This window comes from Nansenia antarctica (genome assembly GCF_963989245.1).
Source record: "Nansenia antarctica genome assembly, chromosome: 6".
NCBI lineage: Eukaryota > Metazoa > Chordata > Actinopteri > Argentiniformes > Microstomatidae > Nansenia > Nansenia antarctica.
Genome location: NC_137676.1, coordinates 65,107,544 through 65,130,043, shown reverse-complemented (window position 1 = coordinate 65,130,043; position 22,500 = coordinate 65,107,544). Strand labels below are relative to the sequence as shown.

Genomic DNA, 22,500 nt, shown 5'->3' with positions numbered 1-22,500 from the left:
TATGTGATAGATAGAGGATTAAACCGAATGGCCTTGACAGGTCTCATTGTTACCATTCCATTAGCCACAGAGAGGTGTCAGAGGAGCTAAAGCTACTTGACAAAGAATTTGATGGCTGCAGGACATTTTGAATTAGCGAATTTGATTCGAAACGCACTGTGGCCCACGCAACTGTTATCTCTGGGCGGAACTGTCAGGGTTGGTGTTGAACAGCTGGAGGTAGGCGCTGGTTGGCAAGTCAGTCAGGGTTTCTTTTTTTCTTTTTCGTTTTGCATTTTCTACATTTCAGTATGCAGCTGCAGACTCTTCTCAGAAGACCGTAGGAACTCGTCCTCCTTCACTGCTAAATTAGATTGGAATTCTCTACACAGGCAGCAGTTCTTAATTAAGAACTGTGATCCAGAGTCTGACTGAATGCCTCCTTGCAAGTGCACTCTATGATTTACTGCCAGTTGGCTGCTCTGCAATCCTCAAGAAAGTTGATTGAGAACGATTTAGCGTTCGACATGATGAAAGCTTGATGAAAGCTTGAATAAGCTTTAATTTGATAAAGTGATGATGATATTGTTAATCAATTAAAGCCCAGTATATAAGTAAACATTGTGTAAATGTGCAAATGGTTCTTTTGAAAGATTCATGTTTACCATCGCATCACTGACCCAGGAGTCAGACCAAATGAAACCTTCATAGGTTGTCAAGGTTTAACACTAGTAGCCCCGGGCCCTCATTGCTGACAAGTTCCCAGATTGACGTCTGTCAATGTATATGTAATCATTGAATCAAATCAATTCCATGCGCTAAAGACACACTGGTGTTGTAGCGCCGTATCACTCGCAAAGAGTTTGCCTATGGCTTTCAAAGGCAGCAGTCTCAGGTAAACACCTTAAATTGTTAAAAGTTTACATAATCCTGCATCCTCCCAGGATACAAAATTCAAAATGTTGAGTGAACACTCAGTTTGGTGAACGCTCAGTTAATCCATCTGATTCACTAGTGGCCGACACGGCAGAGTGACCCCTGCAAAGCTAACAGAGCCATGAGTCTGATTTGTCTGGATGAGTATCCACTAATCCAACCACTTCAAGCCTTGGCTCTGTCCTCCCTTCTGCCAGTAGTTAGATGACTGATAAAGGGTAGCCCTATTTGCGGAGAAGAAGAACAAGATGGACCCATCGGGGGCCGTTGTATGATTGCTCAGAGCCAGTGGACAGTTCTTGTGAAGTGAGTTTGGTATGAAGAGCGTGCAGCAGCGCTAGAACCAAAGTTGTAGCCTACTTTAATTAAAAGAGACTTTGAATTTAGCGTCAAGTGTTGTCCCGATGGCTAAAAGCTGTCCGTCTTGCAACATGAGGAGACTTCTGTTCTGAAGAGTTTTAGCTCCCTCTTCTTCTTCTTCTTCTTCTTCTACTTTGTAAGTCCAACATCAGAAACGAGATTGCTTATTCGCCTTTTTCGCCGAGCGTTCGGACAATGAGCCATGAAGACTCTATTAAGAGTCGTTCTCGGTGCCATTTTGTGAAGACCGCTCCGTAGGGGACGGGGGGAGTGCGGAGAAAGCGGAGAGAAAGAGAGCGTGGAGCCGAAATTGAGTGTTTTGACCCGATGCGCGATTGCTTCATCATCAGCCAACTGCAGACTCGCCGTCACTCAGCCTGCCTTTGTGACTGGCCTGTGATCGCTGCCCACTGTAGTCATACTCATGCTCCTGCCACCTGTGCAAGGAAAGAGTGTCAGCTGGTTTCACTGGAAACAAATAGGTCTACAACAGTATCTCTCAGGCCCCAGTGAGTCTCTTGGTAACCAAAAGAAAGTAGCGTCTTCAAGGTTATGCATAAGATCTTTGGTCATGCTAGGTTTTGTATTGCTGCTCGTCTACCGTTTGAGCAGTGCATTCGACTTGCCGTTTGCACAATTTAAAATCATTTTGCAATGTCGTGTATTCTCTGATATTCCAGCCATCAAGTGGTCTGGCTTGTCATCACTTTGACAGTTTGGACCACTGTGTGGTTACGGGGGGGGGAGGTTGTTCACCTCACAAAGAGATCAGAAGAGTCTGAGACCTGCCTCCAATGCCTGCACCTGCCTTTTGGATCCCACAATCCCTTACGTCATTTTGAGTCTTTTGGTTTTCTGTGATGGACAAGCTGGTGAAAAGAACAAACTCTCACTTCTAGATTTTCTCACACCCGAACTGAATAGGTTATGTTAAACTCGCTGTTTGGGTTTCAGTTTGCTAAGCACAGTGCTTTCAGCGAGTCCACGAGTGCTTATGCTCAAGTGGTTCGCTTTCCTACCCAAAACAAGCACATTTGGGCATTCTTTCCCTCTTTCAAATCCCACCATTAGTATGGAAAGTAGTGCAGCCTCTTGTTTCTCAGGACGAATGTTGATTTCCATTTTCCACCCTACCTCACATTTGAATCTTTTAGACGGAAAGCCTGAAGCAAGAGAGACCTTTTTTGAGGTCTAGGCTAAGTGTTTGTGTTATTGCACAGAAATCAAAGCTAGTCAATGTTTATGTTCCTTTGCTAACACGTTCTTCTTGGACATTGTCACCATTGTAATTATTCTTGAGGCTTTTATCCATTATTAACACTTACTCTTATCTCTTCCAATTCACACAATTGGATGTTGATCTGCCTGGGTACATTTCTCCAATGGGGCTAGAATGTAGTTAAAAGACTATCTGTGGTGACTGTGTTTGTCTGGAAGCGGCTTAATCGAATCAGTAACTCAGCCTGACCTTTTTCTGCAGGAAAACATGAAGCGTAAGTAGTCATTTGGGCAAGTTATCACCACCTGTTGTTAAATGTAAACATACTAAGGCTTGGTGCCCACCGGGAAAAGAGGACAATGAACGCCTACTCCTTTTATGTCTTTGAAAAGCTGTGTGTACTTTGCCTTAGCTTGACAACCAGTGCTTTGCTTTATCCGTTGCTAACAATTGTCTTTCTCTCTCTCTCTCTCTCTTCCATGTTCCTCCCACTGCCTTTGCTGGATCCTGTGCCCATTCATGTAGGTAAGCAGAATAGAATACTCTTTATATTTAACTCGCTCTGACAACTAGCCTTTTTCCTTTTCAATACAGAATGTTTAAGCATCACCGCTCGACAGGTTTCGCCTACTTTTCCATCCCTCTAACTTTTGTAAGCAATGTTTGTTATTCACAAAATACCAATGTGTCTATCCACCCTCTCCCACTAATCTGTCTTATCTCTGACTTGAGAGCGAACCTGCACTTCGTCTCCACTAGGGGGCAATACACACTTAACTACATGCGGGTCGAGACGCAGGCAGCTCACAGTCCAATCACACGCTGCCCCTTCCTCACGTCTTGTTTCCGCAGGGCTACTCAGGGCCTCGCCGTTGTAGCACAGCTAAATCAGCCCCATGCTTAATTGCCTCTTTCTATTCACCACCGTCCCCAATTAGAGGGACTTTGTACCTGCCTCTTTAACAAGGTTGCTGATTGGAGTGTTGCTTGGAGTCCGCATACAGGCTGATTAGACGGCTGCAGAAGACTTAGATTAGGGCAGGGACAGGGGTCTCCCTCTGCAGGGGTCTCCCTCTGGGCCATTGTTTGGTTTTGTCTGATCGTGCACCGTTTCCAGAGAGCACTTGTTGGGTGTGTGTGTGTGTGTGTGTGTGCTCTCAAGAGTCTGCTGCTTTTCTGGCCAACACGTAGATATGCCCCCGAACCCCCACCCCTCACTCAGGCACACACACATACACTCACATGCACGCACGCACACACACACACACACACACACACACACACACACACACACACACACACTCACGCACACACACACACACGCACACACACACACACACTCACGCACACACACCCACACACACACACACACACACACACACACACACACACACACACACACACACACACACACACACACACACACACACACACACACTGCTGAGAGCCCCATAGATTATTCAGGTTGTTATGACTACTACGAGTGCAGCACTCAGAGCTACATTAGGCTGTTGAGGAGAGCTCTCGTTCCCTGGTTATTTTAATGCAGCCTCACACCTCCAGGGATTCAACCACCGTTGCAGTACTGGGAAAATCCTTCGAAAGCTTTTCCTACGCCAAGGTCAATGCTGCCATAAATCAATAGCTTTAGTTAGTGTCAAACTTTTAATGTTAAAAATGACCTTGGTTAGGCCTTACCAATGACCCTACCAAAATTAGGCCTGCATGTTATTGAGTAATATTGACAGACCTTTTGTGTGTATATCATGTCTTTGAAAGGTTTACCGTTGCAGCTATGTAAATTCTAGCTGTTATTGAGGATTGGTATTTAGTGTTGATAAGGTAAGTCTCTTTGTATTGATTGCATTGAGCCTATTCATCAGCTGAAACACTAGGGGTATTTATGTCTTTATGGTTATTAGCTGCGTTCATATTAAACAGCCAACAAGGACATTTGTGAACTTGAAGAGAGAAAAGGCTTTTCTAATTGGCATAGGGCTGCAACGATTAGTCGACATAATCGACGACGTCGATCATAAAAACTTGTCGACGTGGAATTTTAGTGTCGACTAATCGTATTTTTAATTTTAAAAAAAACGTTTTTTTTTTTATTATTTATTTTAAAGCTTGTTATAAAAAAAGGTAACATTAACATGAAACATGAAATTATATTAAACTAAGATAATGCGACGGTTATCTTAATTTTTCAAACCTGCTCATTACAGAAAACGTAAACAACATTTCTATCATCGCTTGCGCATTCAGGCCGACGAGGCAGTCAGAAACATGTCAGAGTCACGTGCTACCAAGCGGACCAATCACGTGCAGTGCGGTCTGCGTTGTTCTGCGTAGCACTAGCCCCTTTTTGAGATTCTGGGGAAGGTGCGCGTCGTCGGTGTGACGCAGAAGCATAAATCCGTTTATTATTTATTTTGTTTCATTGAAACAAAGATTGATTATTGTATGTATTAAATGTTTTGGAAGGTCCAAATTCAAATATTTCATGAGTCATTATTTGAATTTGCAATGGGAACGTATGTTAAGCCAGAGAGACTGGACAACAGGGTGACATTCACAGGTGTGCAGACTTGAGAAGGTGAGGTACAACATGCACTGGAGCCCGCGGCCACTGCCGTGGCCACACGACTAACCGCGACTAATCGGAAAAATAATCGACAGATTAGTCGACTACCAAAATAATCGTTAGTTGCAGCCCTAAATTGGCACTTGGCACTTGTTATTAGGGCTGCAACTAACGATTATTTTGGTAGTCGACTAATCTGTCGATTATTTTTCCGATTAGTCGTGTGGCTTTTCGCTGCGCGTAAATGGCGACGCAGAAGCATAAATCCGGCTTAACTAGCTATCTAACCTAACGTTACGCCAAGCTACAGCTGCTCACAGAGCTAGTTGACTGGCTAGCTAGCATTGCTGGCTAGACTACAGACAGCTCACGTTAGTAGGCTACGCTTGGCGCTGTTTATCTTACAGACAGCTCGCTGGTGGACTCAACATAATTGAAATAGCATTCACTTATCAAGCATCATTCATGATCATCCACCATGACTACCTGGTATTTTAATAGCGACCACCCCTCACTTCATTTCATCTCGCGTTCTCCTGGCTTCAACATGGAAAACCCCTGCTACGTAACGTTACATACAAGCGCCTCTGTCTGTCACATGCGTGCCACAGGGCAAATAAATTAATAGCACAAACGCTCATAGCATGTACAGCCCTGTCCATGAGACGTTGTTTTCCAACATGTAACAGTAAAGCTAACATAAACATTACGACCCTAACAATATAACGTTAGCCAGTTGGCTAACAACGTTAGCTAAAACTTACCCAGCTGATTCTTGCATGGCTCCCGTAAAAAAAAAAAAAAAAAAAACGTTTTTTTTAATATATATTTCTAATGCGATTAGTCGACAACAACATTTCACGTCGACGAATTTTCGTAATCGATTAGTCGTGACTAGTCGACTAATCGTTGCAGCCCTACTTGTTATAGTGGACTAATATACACTCACAGAACACTTTATTAGGAACACCTGTACACCGTCTCATTCATTCAGATGGTACAATGGTGTGGGGAATGTTTTCTTGACACACTTTGGGCCCGTTAATACCAATCAATCCTCACTTGAAAGCCACAGCCTATTTGAGTATTTTTGCTGACCATGTGCGTCCCTTCATGGCCACAATGTACCCATCTTCTAATGGCTACTTCCAGCTTCCGATAATGCACCGTGTCACAAAGCAGAAGTTGTCTCAAACTGGTTTCATGAACATGACAATGAGTTCAGTGTTCTTCACCTTTGGGATGTGATGGAACGGGAGATTCACAGCTTGAAAGTGCATCTGAAATATCTGCATGAATTGTGTGATGCGGTCATGTCATCATGGACCAGAATCTCTCAAGGAATGTTTCCAACATCTTGTGGAATCAATGCCGCGAAGAATTTAGGCTGTTTTGAGAGCAAGTGGAGGCCCTACCCAGTATTCGTATAGTGTTCCTAATAAAGTCTTAGGTGAGTGTACTTTCATCAGAAGAGGGGGGGACGTGACCATCATTTTGACTCCATTCACAGTTTAACTGGCCCCTGGTACGGCCTAGCAACGCAGCCCAAAAAAACCACCTCTGTGGACTGAAACACGGCCTCCTGTGCCTCGGTCCTGAACAAACCGGTCCCTTCACCGTCCGCCGTCCTGCTTTCACACAGCAGGATGGATGAACCGTTGTGTTAACCTGCGGCCGTCGGAGGCCGAGGAGCCGAGGAGATATAATTGAATTCCTCCACCGATGTGATGATAACAGAGGGACAGGACAGAGGGGGGGCCAGCGTCTCCTCGGTGTGTGGCGGTGCCCCCCTACGAAGTCCCAGCACGCGACAGGCACAGTGTGGGGGGGGACGACGACGACAGGGGGGCCGGTGCCAGCGGGTGATGCCAGGCACAGAGCGGTGTGACGAGGGCCAGGCTTGGAAGAGAAGCCTGTCTGGCGTGGTGTCAACAGTGGGCCTGCTCTGCCTTCCTGATTGGCTGAGAGCTGCTGTCGTGGAAGAGGCTGCGACTGGGTCCTTGCAGGGCGTCCTTTGCTTCCACAGGGTCCACACACACACACAAATGCACACATGCACACACATGCACACACATATATTCACACACACACTCGCACATGCACACACACTCACCCCCCCCCCCCCCCCCAAACTCGAGCTATAGTTACAGATGCAGCGGTCAGCACAGCAACCCTCTGTTTAAATGGCTACCTAATAGATTAAAATCCACCAGAGCCAAATTGAATGGGAATGTCAACTTTACGAGACGCGAGGCTTTTTAATATTGCTTTTTTTTAACCATGCTGTAGCTCAGCCAGGCATTGCATCACTGCTACCTTAAGCTTGTGTGTGTGTGTGTGTGTGAGTGTGTGTGTGTGTGTGTGTGTGTGTCAAATAGGCTTGTTCTGTTGATTTCTTGGTCATGGTTCTGTGAATTAGGTTGAGCTCCACGCGGTGCGATAAGGCGACCAAGCAGCAGTTAATTAGTGCAGTGGCGGGGAATTAAGCTGTTTGCGTTCACAGTTAGCTTTGAAATTAAACGGCACCTTCCAGCAGACATGCCAAACAGTTGTCTTTATGGGCAAGCTGAGGTGCAAAAACAAAGCCAAAACAAAAAATGTGTCTGTGTGTGTGTCTCTCTCTCTCTCTCTGTGTGTGTGTGCGTGTGTGTGTGTGTGTGTGTGTGTGTGTGTGTCTCTGTGTGTGTGTGTGCGTGTTTGTGTGTGTGTGCGTGTGTGTGTGTGTGTGTGTGTGTGTGTGTGCGCGCACGCGCCCACCTGCGTGTGTTACAGCCGTTCTAGGCCTCTGAGCAGACAGAGATGGCGGTTCCACTCCTCTGGACGTGGACAGGTGATATCCATCTCCTCTCTCCTTTGTCGGCTTCTGCCAGATTGAAGAGGCAGCGACTGGGCTCACGCCCAACCCACTGGTGTCTGGGTTGAAGGGGGGCGTCGCCATCAAACCCTGACTTCTGAAATCTAGTTATCAGTGATTTATTACACACGGCTAGTCCCCCTCCCGAGACTCCCTTCCCTCCCTGTCTCTTGACTGAGCCGAGATTTAAGTAACTCATCCGAGACACGGTCTCTTCTTGACTCTTCTCATGTCTAACGCCTCTGAGGGCGTTATACTTCAACTCGCTGTGTGTAGAGCTCTTTCCATCACCGCTGATCCCCCCCCACCCCCCACCCCGCTCTCGAGACGCCCTGTGGTGCCGCTCCTCTGCCTTCCCCGATCTCAGTGTGCGTTTAGCCAGCGACTGAGAGGCGGGCTAGCTGGCTGGCTGGTACTCCATTGTTCTGCCTTCATAACCGCCCCCCCCCCCCACAGTGTGCCAACAGCTCAATGGGGGGGGACGACACACGGTTCTGTCCCCCTCTCCTCCTCCCCCGTAATGACTCCTACCTCCACCTCTCTCCTGTCTCTGCTCCTCCAAAGCTATTGCATCGCTGTACACTCACCCACACAGGCGTACACACACACACACACACACACACACACACACACACTCACACACACACACACACACACACATACATACACACACACACACACACTCACTCACTCTCATGCGCATGCCCACATATATACACACACACACACACACACACACACACAGGCGTAGACACAGACACACACACACACACACATATACACACTCATCCGCGTGCCCACATACAGTATATACTCACACACACACAGGCATGCACACAGACACACACACACACACACACACACAAACACATACACACTCTCATGCGCGTGCCCACATATATACACACACATTCACACACACTCGCACACGCACACTCACACACAGTACAGAGTGAGAACCGGAGGAATATCAATGAGAAACAGGTGCCCGTAAAAAGGCAGCACTTCAAACGGTCTCAAGAGTTCCCTGGAGTGGTATCACCCTCCACCAAGGAGCGCGTTCCGACAGACATTTGAAGATGCATTTGAAGAGAAGAAAGGTGTGGACGAAAAGAACTCAATGTCGCCTGTAATTGCCGAACGAGTCCGTGACATCACAGGCAAACTAGGAATAGTTTCCGTTTTAAGATTCCCAACTCAATGTCTCTGGTCTGGTATGTGCTTTCATGGCGTTGTCAAGCGCACGATACCACCCACAAACACTTTCCATCTGGATCCTCTTAATCCTCTTGCTTACTTTTACAAGGCTGAACTTAAAATAAACACTCTGCAATTTTGCCAGATCCTGTAAAAATGTCTTCAAAGATCATTCATTTTAATCGGCATAATAATCAGTCTGTTGACGTTGTGTCTTCAGACCTGTAGAACTTTTGTTTCCCTTGGTTGGTAGCTTGGTGTGTGTGTGTGTGTGTGTGCGTGTGTGTGCGTGTGCGTGTGTGTGCGTGTGTGTGCGTGTGTGTGTGTGTGTGTGTGTGTGCGTGTGTGTGTGTGTGTGTGTGTGCGTGCGTGCGTGTGTGTGTGTGGTAGAGAACTACAGTACTGTACAATACTGTGTGGACAACAACAGGAGAGTTTGTTGTCGTCACTGTGCCTCTGCCATGCTAGCTACTTATACAACAGGGTGACCTTTCCCCTTTCCTCTGTGGTAGAAATGATGCATGGCCTTTTAGGACCTCCAGCCTCCTCCTATCTCTCGGTAAAGTAACATGCCAACAGGAAGACCGTAACAACCCAGAACAAAGACCTACCGCGGGTGCAGGATGGGGTGGAAAGGGGTGGATGGAGATTCGTTGTTTGTCCAGTTTCCAGACCGACAGCGTCTGCGGTCATTACCCACAGTAGTGATATTTCCTCAGCTCCATTATTCTCCTCACAATCTCCTTGAAATTGGCAGCTAAGTTGCTCTTTGCCTGGCTATACCCACCCCCCCCCCCCTTCCCCGCCCCCGCCCCCTCCTCTCCTCTCTTTCCAATTCCCATTAAAACCGATGGATTTCCCCCGTTGCTGTGAAGTTACCTTGACTGAATCGGAAAATAACTCACCAGAGTCCAGAGTCCAACCTGCTTGTTCCCCTCAATGATCATTAAAATGGAGAGAAGGAAGAGGAGAGAAGCTGCTATGAACAGAGAAGTACATCACATCTGATCTCTGGTCAGTCGCGGATTGCCTAATGATATAAAATTCACTTTGGACAGAATGCATTTATAATATTTATAACAAGCCGGACAATGGGCACAGAGTGTTTTGTGAAAATATCAGTGTAACGACAACAAAACCACAGTGTCGAATTTGAATGTTTATCCGTGGAGAAATAAGGGTTATGGCTTGTTATATATCAGTCTCAGTTATATATCTTGTACAATGTACATGTTTTGCCTTTCAGAATCACTTAGCCGTTTCTGACGCTTTCAGATTAACCGAAACAACATGCAAGGTCAGAACTTTTGACTCCGCTGAAATCTCCCAGAATCCCCAAGCAGTTTAGGCCTTGTTTGTTTTGCATGGCCCAGAATTAAATATGTTTACCCTGACGCAACTCCCAACAGAACTTACATTCTGATTAGCAATGCTAACCTCCTCACGGCGGTGTAACATGACGATCGATATCTACTCCTCCAGGAGTGTGAAGGGAGCACGTTGTAGGGATTAATTTACTAATACAAAATGGAAAATCAATGATACCCCCCTTTAAACGCACACACACACACACACACACACACACACACACACACACACACACACACACACTCCTCAAGCACCAGGTGGAACAGCAGCTGCTATCTAACCGGTATTTGTTTTTCTGTGCTTCATATAGCCTTGAGGCTGTTTGCATTGTTAATATGAACACAGGGCATTTGTCTGCACAGTGGTGTCAGGAACAGGTTGTATTGCGGGAGCTTGATGGATGGGAACTACATTTGATTTCCCTTCCTCCTGTTTCTGACCGTTGCTCTCCCTGAGTGTGTCTGTCTGTCAGTCTCTCTCTCTGTGTGTGTGTGTGTGTGTGTGTGTGTGTGTGCGTGCGTGTGTGCGTGTGCGTGTGCGCGTGTGCGTGTGCGTGTGTGTGTGTGTGTGTACCTGTGTGTGTGTGTGTGTGTGTGTGTGTACCTGTGTGTGTGTGAGTGTGTGAGTGTGGTGTGTGTGTGTGTGTGTGCCTGTGTGCCTGTGTGCCTGTGTGCGTGAGTGTGTGAGTGTGTGAGTGTGTGAGTGTGTGTGTGTGTACCTGTGTACCTGTGTGTGTGTGTGAGTGTGTGAGTGTGTGTGTGTGTGTGTGTCAGTCAACAGCATCAGCAGGCCTCTGACCCAGTCTCTCTCCCCGTCTCTCCCTGTGAGGCATCATTTCCACTCATAGTTTTCATTTTTCATTAGATAGAGACAGTGGAGATAGACAGGAAAGTAAGGAGGAGAGGGTCATGTCAGCAGGGCATTAGCCGGATTCGAACCCTATGCTGACTCAGGCATATGCGCTATAGGACCTCTGAACCACCCCGGGCTTTCCCAGTAGTTCCAGTAGGGGATTCATCACTGGCCCGCACAGATGCGGAAACATGTAGTTTTACCTTTCGCCGTGGTGCACCACCCCAAAACGACCTGGACTCGTGACTAACTGACCAACCTGCTGTAGGATGAGTCGGACAGGTAGTTGGTTTTAACCATGTTTTGTTTTTCTGCCTTTTGTCTTTTGGGGGCAGCGGATGACTTTAAAGATGTAAACAAAACCCAGAGGGGACAAGTCACCACAAATCATCTTCTGGAGAACGATTAAGGTTTTTAATTACACCTCTTCAGGCCTATCTGGCTCTCCGCAGAGGAGAGACGGAGGAGACAAAGTGCTCCTGGATGAGCAGAGTTGCCCGAGGTTCTGACTGCCTGCTTGTGTATGTGCCTGCGTGCGCGTGCGTGCGTGTGTGTGCTCGTGCGTTTGTATCTGTTGTGTGTATCTGTGTGCTATCACTCAGGGTTTCATAGCGCTCCCTGTGCACCTCGCCAACACTACAACGCCAGCAGGCGGAAAAGTGCTGATGTGGGCCCGACTAGGGCTCTTTAATTAGTGGTAGTGTGTAGTAGGAGAAGCTGACCCCCGGGGGAGGGGGGGAGGAGGGGGCGGGGGCTACGGAGAGCCTGACGGCCAGCTTGTGGTGCGGCACCGGCCCCCCACCAGCTGTAGAACACACCTGTCAGGTCCCCAGGTCACCACTACAGCAGGGTACGGGGCCACTGCAGGCTGTGATTTGCCTCCAGGGGAAGCAGATGCATGTTGTGGGAGAGGGCAGTTCAGGACTCGTTAGCTGGCTCTCTCTCCTGGAGAGGGATCGTCGTGTGCATCTGAGGTGGAGTAGTACGCTGTCAGAGGTGTGATCGTCACGGAATGTGAACAAAACTGGAGACATTCTTGGCGTCATTCTTAAAAAAAAAAATACAAATAATAATTAACAGACGGGTGTCATCGATTGCGAGCAAAAGATAGTTGTTGAATTATACCCCGGTTTTGTACGATGGGTAGAGGTGGGTAATACCGGGTTGTAAAACTGGTGGGCGGACCTATTCACAGCAAACTTGACCCGGTATTGACCTGGAAATTCCATGGTCGGTTGGCCCGGTGTGAACAGAGCTTTTGTATGTCCCCTATGTGGTCACGAGGCCGCTGATTATTCCTCATTCCTTTTTGTGGACGTGAATATTCATATGCAGAGTGAATTAATAAGGTGAATTGACCAAGTAGTTAGTATTGATTTAATTTATTTATTCTATTTTTGTTTATTGATTTAGTAGCACTAGCCAGTGTTCCATAGTTTGTATCTGGCACTTCACACTACACTCCGTTTAGCTTTGTTTGGCCGACAACAACAGAACAGAACACATCCAGACTATTGTTGTATAGCATCTAAATCAACATATCTGCAGTCCTTTATTTTGATTAACTGTCTAATATAGCGCCATTTTGGACCTTGAACAGTTTGCGCCCCGTGAATCAAACACGTGTTTCTTTAGCGCGAGTGGTACCCAGTTATGTATCCAACTTACTCCACTTAATTATTTTCAGAATCATGAATATGTCCATGCTAGGGACTCTTCTATGCTCCTATTCACCCCTGTGGTTTCCTCCACCATCCACCACTTGGCTGTGATTGTGTTTACAATAGAAAAATAAGTTGTCCCCTCAGAACACAAGAAACACAATCCCCAGTCACCTTTGATGAGTCTCTCTCTCCAAGTGTAGCTGCTTTGTTCGGAGCAGAAAGCGGCAGCCGCCTCTGTAGAGCTAATTCCCCAGTCACTCTCTGGTGAGGTAGTTGGCTCGGCTTCCTGCTCCAGACATCCTCAGGTATTAGTACAAACATGAAGCAGCACACATGCACGCACGCACACACACACACACACACACACACACACACACACACACACACACACACGCGCACACATGCACACACGCACACACACACACACACACACACACACACACACACACACACACACTCTCACTCACACACATACTCTCACTCACACACACACTCTCACTCACACACATACTCCCACACACACACACACACACACACAAACACAGTAAACAGAGAGAGAGAGAACTGTAAACAGACCATAAGCAATTCCCTCATCAAATGCAGGTGTTTGACATTTTTTCATGTGGGCTGTTTGCAAAGAGGCAGGTGAGGGTTGCCAAATGGAGGCGTCAGCCTGCTGCAGTTTCCAAGTTTATGCTTACCGGTACTTATTCGTTTTTAAATAATTTTACAAGAAGTTAAAGAATTTAAATTTCTTCTTTAGTTGGTTTGCCTCCCTCGGAGGGGTGTTATGAGGTTTTTTTAAATGTTCACTTATGAATAAAACATGCCGGGAGTGATGATTGAGCGTGTACAGCATGAAGGCGAAGAGGGCCCTCGAAACAAAGCTTTATTAACACCCACTGTAGGGACTCGTATTTTATCTATGTCCCCATTTTTATTTATTTTTTATAAAAAATTTCTGCAGCAAGGTTCAAATCTCTCTTTGCTCTCGTACAAGGAGGTAGGAGACAGCCTTGGGCTACAGTCACATGGCTAATAGGGAAGGGTCCTACTTTTGGAAATGTGGTCCAAATACTTTCGGGGGGTGAGGAGATGGGTTGAGGTGCGCACACCAAATGGGTCATCCGGGAGCTAAAGTAAAGAGCCCCCCTTGATGTGATTTAAAGTGAGACTAATTAATACTGGATGTAGGACTTCTGAGAGGAGTTTGGTGCATGAAAGCGTTAGCTGAGAGCGCTGAAGATTAGGGGGTACGTTTTAATTAAAAGTGGGATTTCTTCATGTGCTCTAGAGACTTCCGGGGCTCATCTGTAAAGATGCTTTGCAATTGTTCAGGTTTCCGAGGATGTTCTCATAGCCTGCTAAAGAGAGGGAGAGAGTTCTTCTCTTCCTGTCACTAAGACTCATTAAAAAAGCCAGAACCAAGGCAAATGTTAGCTTAAAGCTATCCCTGCCATTAAGCTCTTTACTTAAAGTTAGTTTTATTCGCATGGCCGTATTTTGGATTATCTCAGCACTTCTCAATGGTAAAACGAGCAAGAATAGCTGATGACCCAAATGATCCACCATACAATGCCCCCCCCCCCCCCCCTCCTCCCTTTTGTCACAGCCATTAATGAGCATGTTTTTCTGTTTTCCGTGGTGTCCCCCCATGCTGTGTTGGATTTGCTGCAGTGCCCTGCGGCGGAGAGAGACACACAGGTGTCAGAGGGGTTTGATGGAGTGGAATCGGGGTTTTTACGAAGGCCGTCCTCCCACCCACGTTACATCCTGGAGTGTCGACCCTCTCCACAAACACCCCCTTGTTCTGAGGGGGGAATCCCTGACAGCGGCTCACTTGTCTCTCGACCGTAACGAGGGAAGCTGTCCTTCCTTTCATCCTGGTCCCTCCCACGTCGGGTCCCTCCCCTCCATTTTGTGTCAGATCTCCCGTGCCCTCACTCAATTTGCCTGTCAGTTATAGCCGCGGCAACCCCTCCCCTGAACCACCCACTGTCCTATATATCCCTCCACCGCATTGTCCCTGAGCTCTGGTCGTCTCTTCATATGTGGTCCCCTTTTTCCTGTGTTCATTCCGATTGCTTTTTCTGTGAGCAGAATATATTCCGAGCAGGTGATGGGTGGCTACTTCAGATACCGGCTGGCTGCTTGCTTGGTAACGATCCAATTGATGCATTCCTCGCCCCTGCATAATAATTAACCCACATTATCACGGCAGAATCAAGAGACAGATGGCAGGCCCCCTGGAAAAGGGGAGGGGAAGACAAACTCTAAAGGTTGGCTGTTGCCTCTAAAGATTATCTGAGGCGTTTCCATCTCAGCAGGACTGGAGGTTGACCGGGGTGTGTGGGGGGGGGGGGTGCTGTGGGCGCTACTACATGGCATTGTTACCAGGGGGAAGTGATTCATTGTGCTATTAAGCATGGCTTGAGAGATAAGATCAGTGGACTAAGTGGAATGGTCACACTTTACAGGTTTCCCCCTGACTGTTATTACTTACATAGCAACATTGTAATAATTGTAATGTCTGTGTAATCGTAATATACAATACTATTTAGTTTGTGATGCATTTAAGTCTCCCTACTTGTTACACTCCTTTCAATCTTTGTTATTATGCCTTGATTTATAGTATGCACTGATAAGTAATCAGTGGTCTCTAGTATGACAGGGGGGGGAATAACGTGACACGCTGAAAGAGTAGACTTCGTTAGCGACCCGCAGAATTCATTACCGAGCGGGCGAGACCCTGCGGCCATTGCCAGGACCTGGTTCTCTGACGGCAAACAAGAGCCCCCCTCATATCCCGGCCGTGGCCAGAGGCAGCAAACTGCAGCCCGGAGGCCAGCCAGACCTCTCTGTGTTGCCAGGCAACCGTTTACAGAAGGAGGGAGGGCGAGCAGCCGCTGCCACCCCCGCCCGTCCATCACAGACCCCGGCAAGGCTCGTCAGGAGCAGCCGCCCCCCTTGCGCCTTTGAAGCCTTCCGAAGCCTCCGAAGCCCCCACTCTTGGAGTTTTCCAGACGCAGGAGCAAGCAGCAGCCTTGCAATGGGTCTTCCCTGAGTCAGACTTACGCTCGGCCAAGCAAACAAACGCTGCCACTCACCCTGACCCCCTTATTTACCCCCCTTTTCTCATCAACGCCACAGGCTGGAGTCCCAGCAGGCCAGGCTCTTGGGGAGGTGGGAGAGGAGCTTCTCCTACCCCAACAACAGGGTTTAGACAGGAAGCTGATACTAACAACGGGGCGCAGTCAGTTTGATCAAAGACAGTCACTCCCTTTAACTCTGCCCTTCAGAAACATGATAGCTATTCTTCAGCTATTCTTCAGCTTTGATATCCTTCCTTTGGGTCTTACCCCTCTTTTGAGAGAGAGAGAGAGAGGCCAGAGCCCATAAATTAACTTTATGAAGATGTCTACAGTGCATCCGATCTGCGGCGATGTATTCCATTTCATAGAAAAGGAGGAAAAGGAGTAGTGGGAAAACGGACAACAAGGTGGCAGGCAGAGGGGTTTTCACTCCTTCAGACAAAAGGGCTTTAGAAAAAGAAGCCGGTTCTTTTCAGCCGCTCCCTTGTCTCCGGCGTTGGACGTTCGGTTGTTTTTGTTCGTTTCGGGGGACCCGTCTGTGCCGAGGCCTTATTTGTTTCCTGAATCGCTAATCTGCCAAGTTCATGCCTGTGGCTGGCCGCTGAGAAGGGGGTCCTTGTTCCAGCGCTGCCGGGCGGCCCTTGTGACAGTGACGCTTGTCCCGGGGGCTCTGCGGCTTATTACCATACAGCTGTCCCAGAGGCAGCAAGGCGGAGACCCGGGAGCTTCGGCGAGAGGCTGCGGCGCCGTGCTCCCTCTCCCCTCACAGACCCTCCTCAAGCAGGGTCTGCAGCGACGGCCGATGGGCTCCGGGGCCCAGGCTATTAGGCTCATGGCGGTCCTTGTTGGGCGGCCTTTGTGAAATCAAAGGTCGTCCCCCAAGAGGCCCCCGGGGTCAAGGCTGATTTCAAGCCTGAGTGAAATGCTGTTTCCACTGCTCCGCGGGGGAAGCTAAGCTGGCCTAGCCGGTGTTGAAGGCCAGCTATCGGACCTGTCACATTATTGATCCTTAAACAGCACGATTGACCGATTGAATGTGCGAGAGAAACAGATTGGTCTTTTTGACTGGCGTGATTTAGAATGATTAGCCGTTTACGCAGCATTTACGACCTGCAGAGGGTGGATCCTGACGCGTGCTGTATGCAAACGAGCAGTGTGTCAATGCCCACACAATGTCTGGTCACCGAGAGAGAGAGAGAGAGAGAGAAAACTTGGAAGGAGAGTGAGACACTACCCTCATAGCTTTCAAAGCTGTTGCTTTAGTATCTTTCTTTCGACTTTTACCTACCTGAGAAGAACTGACCCCTGGGCTCTGTTCCACTGGCCTTGAAATGCAGTCCACAATCCCCTGAGAATAGCAGTGCGGCTTCGGAGTGGCAAACCTCTGAATCCTCTTTCTGAAAATTGACCGCTGCTGCGGTATGAGTGGAAGACACTCTGTCTGCCGAGGAATGTCTATTTTTGGGAAGCTATTCCAACCTCACGCCATGATCCAGTGCTCTGTGCTGTAGCTCATTTTCAGAGGAAAGTGGCCAGCTGGCTCATGAAGTGCAGAGAGACGGAGCTTGGAGGTGGGGAGGGTGGGGGGTGGTTTGAGGAAAAGGGGGGGGAAGGCATTCACTGTCATTGAGCCTTGTAAAATGTCCGCCACATAAAAGTGAGAAGTACCACCGCTTGCCTTAAAGGCAGGTGAAAAGGTTATGTTTACATGAGGAAGCGTCACACCAAACATGCCCGTCTCAAAGGAAATCTTATGAATGTTGTATACAGAGGCAATCTTTTCAAAGGCAATTCAGTTTGTGTTATGTCTCCCTGCGCTCACGGCGCAAAGCTGCTCTTTGGGCCCGTTCTCAAACCAAAACCATAATACTATCAGCAGTTGTAATTCCGTCCTTCTGGCAACTGCATCTGAATGACTCAGCTTTTTTTCTTTTCTTTTTTTTTTTTTACCTTTACCGCAAGTGTTACCACAGCATATGTGCAGATCACAGGTGTGTGTAACGTAGCTGAAAGGTTGCTGAACAACAACACGCTGGCCTTTATCTTGTTGATGTTTACAGCTGAAGCTAGCCTAAGGACACAGCGCAACGGGGCCTCCTCTAGACTGCCTGGGCCGTAGAGCTTGGATGGCAGAAATGCTAACGCTACAGAGCACTCTCTCTCTCCACAGTGAGTTTGGTGCATTTTTTAGCTGAGAGATCATCATCACAGAAGGCCTCCCAGCAGAGGCCTGGACTCCCCCACCATGATGAGAATATATTGTGACACACAGTATCATTAGAAAGCTGGAAAAGGCTTTATGTTTATAGCGCCCTGAGTAGAGTCGGCCGCCCATCGATGCAAAACACGGGATTTATGAAATGGGACGATTGAATGATGGAGCGACCCCATTAATAAGAAAACTGTTTATTGTTTTTCCTCATCCGTATAGTTCCCATAATGACGCCCATCGCTTTTGAAAAAGCAATCTGTTCTCCGGAGCATTCTGTTAAGAACCAGAATGAATGGCTTTCAGTGGGCACATGCTTTTCTATAGAAGTGAGTGATGGATTCAGGGTGGAGAAGAGGGCTAGATCCAAAGAGGAGGAACTGAGGGGGGGGGGGTTTGTGGGAAGAGTGGTCGACACACACAGCCATACCATAACACTTGGACATGACACAGCGACGTTCCTCAGCTGTGTTGCTCGTGACACAGTCAGAGTGAACTCAGTGTCCTCTAGCTGTCAGAATGCAGACAGGCTTACTGTACGTCACGCTGTCGTCTGTGCCATTGGGTTCTGTTGGGTGACAGGGACCCATTGAACCAAAGGCAATTTAACACCTCCCAAGTCCTCCAGTACCACCAGAGATGAAGATCAGATGCCCCGCTGTCCTGACATGTTCTGTCCTTTGTTACCTCTGATTGTCTGTTGTCTTCTTACAGATGTGGATAATATGGAGTTACAGTGATTTTCTTCTGAATAGAATTGATTCCATTGTTCAGGTCTATGTGAGATAAACTATCTTACAAAAGCACAATCAAGTTCAGGGAACACAGTTATTTAAAGATGTTTTCTTTTGGAATTCTTGCCCAACCTGACATTTTCTGGCTACAACTTGACATTTGAACGTAGTTTCAAGTTTATTGTTACCTCACATTACACAAGTGTAAGAGAGTAAATTTCAGCACAAGGCAATAGGCATAATTCAAGATTTTTAAAAAGTGACAATAGTTGGTGAATAGCTGTCGGTTCTATTGGCAAGAATAGGATCCTTGACCTTAAAACCTCTGAATAAAAGGGATGTTTGCTAATGAGTAGGGGAGGGCAGCTGTATAATTAATGGGTTAGAACCCGAGCAGGGTTCCTATTCAGGTCTGGAAAGTCAGGAAAAGTATGGAATAAAAGATTTACAATTTCCAAACCTGGAAAAGTACGTAAACGCAGCATTGTATGGTCACCACAACAATGAAACAAGTTAATAAACTGCAAGCATTCAGCGGGTTTTTCAAAATGGCCATCCTTTGCTGTTTGTCCCGGTGTCATTTGTCTTTTTTTGCCTTCCTTCTGTCTCTTAAGAAGGCGAAGGCCGGTGATTTGTGGCCACACTTTTAATGACGCCGTCCTATTGAGGAGTTGAGCTCAAACCAACAGCCCCCCTCAGAAAACAAAATGTCTCCAGCACAATAGGCCTGAGTTGAGCTGTCAAAGTGGAAAGACAAACACACAGCCTGTGGAGAATACAGCAAAGATGGATAGACAAACAGAGGGATGGAAGAAAAGAAAGCACCCCAAAGAAGAATGAGAGTGGTCCTCTGTGGCGTAGTTGGTAGAGCACGGCGCTAACAACCCTTAGCTTGTGTTGGGTTTCAATTCCCACTGGGACCATATTTACCGAAAAATGTATGCTCTTACTGCAATGTAAGGTGCACTGCAATGTTTGGATAAAAGCGTTAGCTTAATGGCATATATATACAGTATATATATATGAGATTTGTATATATATGCTATAAATAGATTCTAGTACCGCCACTCCACTCCTCCTTTCTCCACTCCTCCTGTTGTAAACAGTGTGTCCTGATGCACTAGTCTCTCTTCCCTGAAAGATGTGTTGTGTGTGGGTAGTGTGCAGGCTCCGTACTATCTGCTGGCTGGGACATGCTGAAGGAAGGGGAGGAGGAGGAGGAGGTGGTGGTGGTGGTGATGGTGATGGTGACAGTGGTGGTGAAACCAAGCGTGCTAACACAGATATATAACCAACGCTCCCTCCGGACGCCCACTTAGCAGTTGAGGTGGCTCACCCGACCCCCTGTGCTCTTCAAGTATACATGAGCACTTAGCTTCCCCCCCCCCCGCCCCGCTTCCCCCCTTCATCATGTATAAGTAATGGCGGGCAGGTTGCCATGCTGAATAATACAGCGATGTTTTGTGTTAGCGCTGCCCCTTCGCCTCAGGGTAGTCCCTCGACCCCGAGGCCTAGCCCGCCCTCCACCCTCAAAAGTCTCTCAAAACATTGATCTCTGTGTCATGTCGAGGCTGAGAAACTTTCTTTTTTGTAACTTTCTTTCTTTTCTTTTTTTTCGTAGAGTTTAACAATAAACCCAAAAGCATTTTTCATAACTACGTCGTTTGAGACCGTCTTTGAGACTTTCGGGAAGGGCACAGAACGACCTCCTTCCCGTCCTTAATGATAATGAAAGAAATAATTATGAACATTGCTGTTTGGCACGGTGCAATTCCGATCACTACATTAAAATACAGCCGGTTATCTAAGCAGCTTAATTAGAAAAATGCCCTTCCGGTGTGTGCGCGCATTTATTCTCCTAAATTGAGACGTGCAAAAGAAAAAAAAGGAAAATTAATGACCTACATTAAATGATCTCGTGAGCGGAAAGAAAGGGTGGTGGAAATACTAGATGCTTGTCTCTCCCCCCATTCTCTTGTACAAACAAAAACGGAAGAGAAGAGAAGGATTGACGTATGGATGGATTGAGGGATGGAGGAAGACTAACGGGTGTCTCTCTGCTGCCCTCCCCCCAACCCCCCCCCCCCAAAACCGGATATCCTACATCCAGACCACACACAGGGATGTGTGATTGCGCTCGGCACCAGCTGGACCCTGTCCTCTGTTCTGTGTCTCTGTCCAGGCTCCGGCCATGTGCTACAGCTCTCCTCTGAGACCCCCCCGACCGCTACCCATTCATCCACAAAACAGTGTTCAACTTCAGGAAATTGAGGACACAGTGGCTGGCCCACATATGGTAGCGCCCCCGAGCCTCGAGTCTCGGGCCCCAGCCTCCCTCGTCGCCTCAGTAAGCGGAGAGGATCAGCTCAGCGCTCCCAACATCTGTACAACATTCAGTCGACATCCGTTCCGTCGTTCCCAGTTAAGCTGCGCTCTCTCCCGTCAAGGTCTCGTCTCTCGTCTCTTCTCTCACACATCTGGTGGGACAGGCAGCGCTAGGATACCTTGCCTTGGCAGCTCCTTATCTTCTCACAGTCATTGTCTGTTTATTTATTGGGGTGGGGGGGTTTACACTGTTTCAGGTGCGGCTTCTCCTGCAGTCCCATCTGCCAATCAGTTATGTCCTGTCATCTTAGTTATGTGCGTGACTGACAGCATGGCGCATTAGAGCATGGCCTTCCTCTCTTCCTCTCTCCCTCTCTCCCTCCCTCTCTCTCTCCCTCCCTCTCTCCCTCTCTTCCTCCCTCTCTCCCTCTCTCCCTTTCCCTCTCTCTCTCTCCCTTTCCCTCTCTCTCTCTCATTCCCTCTCTCACTCTCTCTCGCTCTCTCTCTCTCTCTCTCTCTCTCTCTCGCTCTCTCTCTCTCTCTCTCTCTCTGTGTCTATGGATAGTTACCTATGTACACAGAATAGTGCTGTATGCTGAGGTGGCTGTAGGGGGCTGAGAGAAGGCTCTGCCAGGTCTGGTCCCCTGGGTGACATGTCAGCAGTACTCTCTCTCTCTCTCTCTCTCTCTCTCTCTCTCTATTCCTCACTCGCTTCCTCTTCCCCCCCCTCTCACTTAGGTGCCCTAGCTCTTCACTGATGCGCACCCCTATGTCTCTCTTTCCTTCTGCAGTCTGCCACTTTCTGTGTGTGTGTGTGTGTGTGTGTGTGTGTCTGCGAGTGTGTGTGTGCGCGCGCGCGTGCGTCCGTCCACACGTGCGTGATTTCCCACAGGGTCGTCTGCCCTCTCTGAAATGAAACAGTTGTGACTCTGACCTCAGCGCTCACATCCAGCACTCCAACTCCCAGGAGACACCTCTCTGAATCCCCCCCCCCCCCCGACACGGCCTTGCTCTCAGACACGCTGTAGTGGGATGAGTAGAACGGCAGAGTAGGAATTTTTTAAAAATACTCTTCCTTCTTCTAGCATTGTAACTGCCAATGGCCCCTAGTTTTGGCATACATTACT

At 47.8% G+C, this 22,500-nt stretch overlaps 1 protein-coding gene across 2 annotated transcripts in view; it reads left to right on the top strand.

The window, feature by feature from the left end:
• Positions 1 to 22,500, top strand: part of fbxw7 (F-box and WD repeat domain containing 7) — a gene marked incomplete at its 3' end in the record, with an annotated part of 176,371 nt that overhangs the window by 108,427 nt on the left and 45,444 nt on the right. Inside the window, exon 1 of one of the 2 annotated variants that reach the window (XM_080535049.1) lies at positions 10,113 to 10,143. The exons of the other annotated variant lie outside the window; for it this stretch is intronic. Of the gene's footprint in view, positions 1 to 10,112; positions 10,144 to 22,500 lie in introns of those variants that run through there. 2 annotated transcript variants of the gene reach the window in all.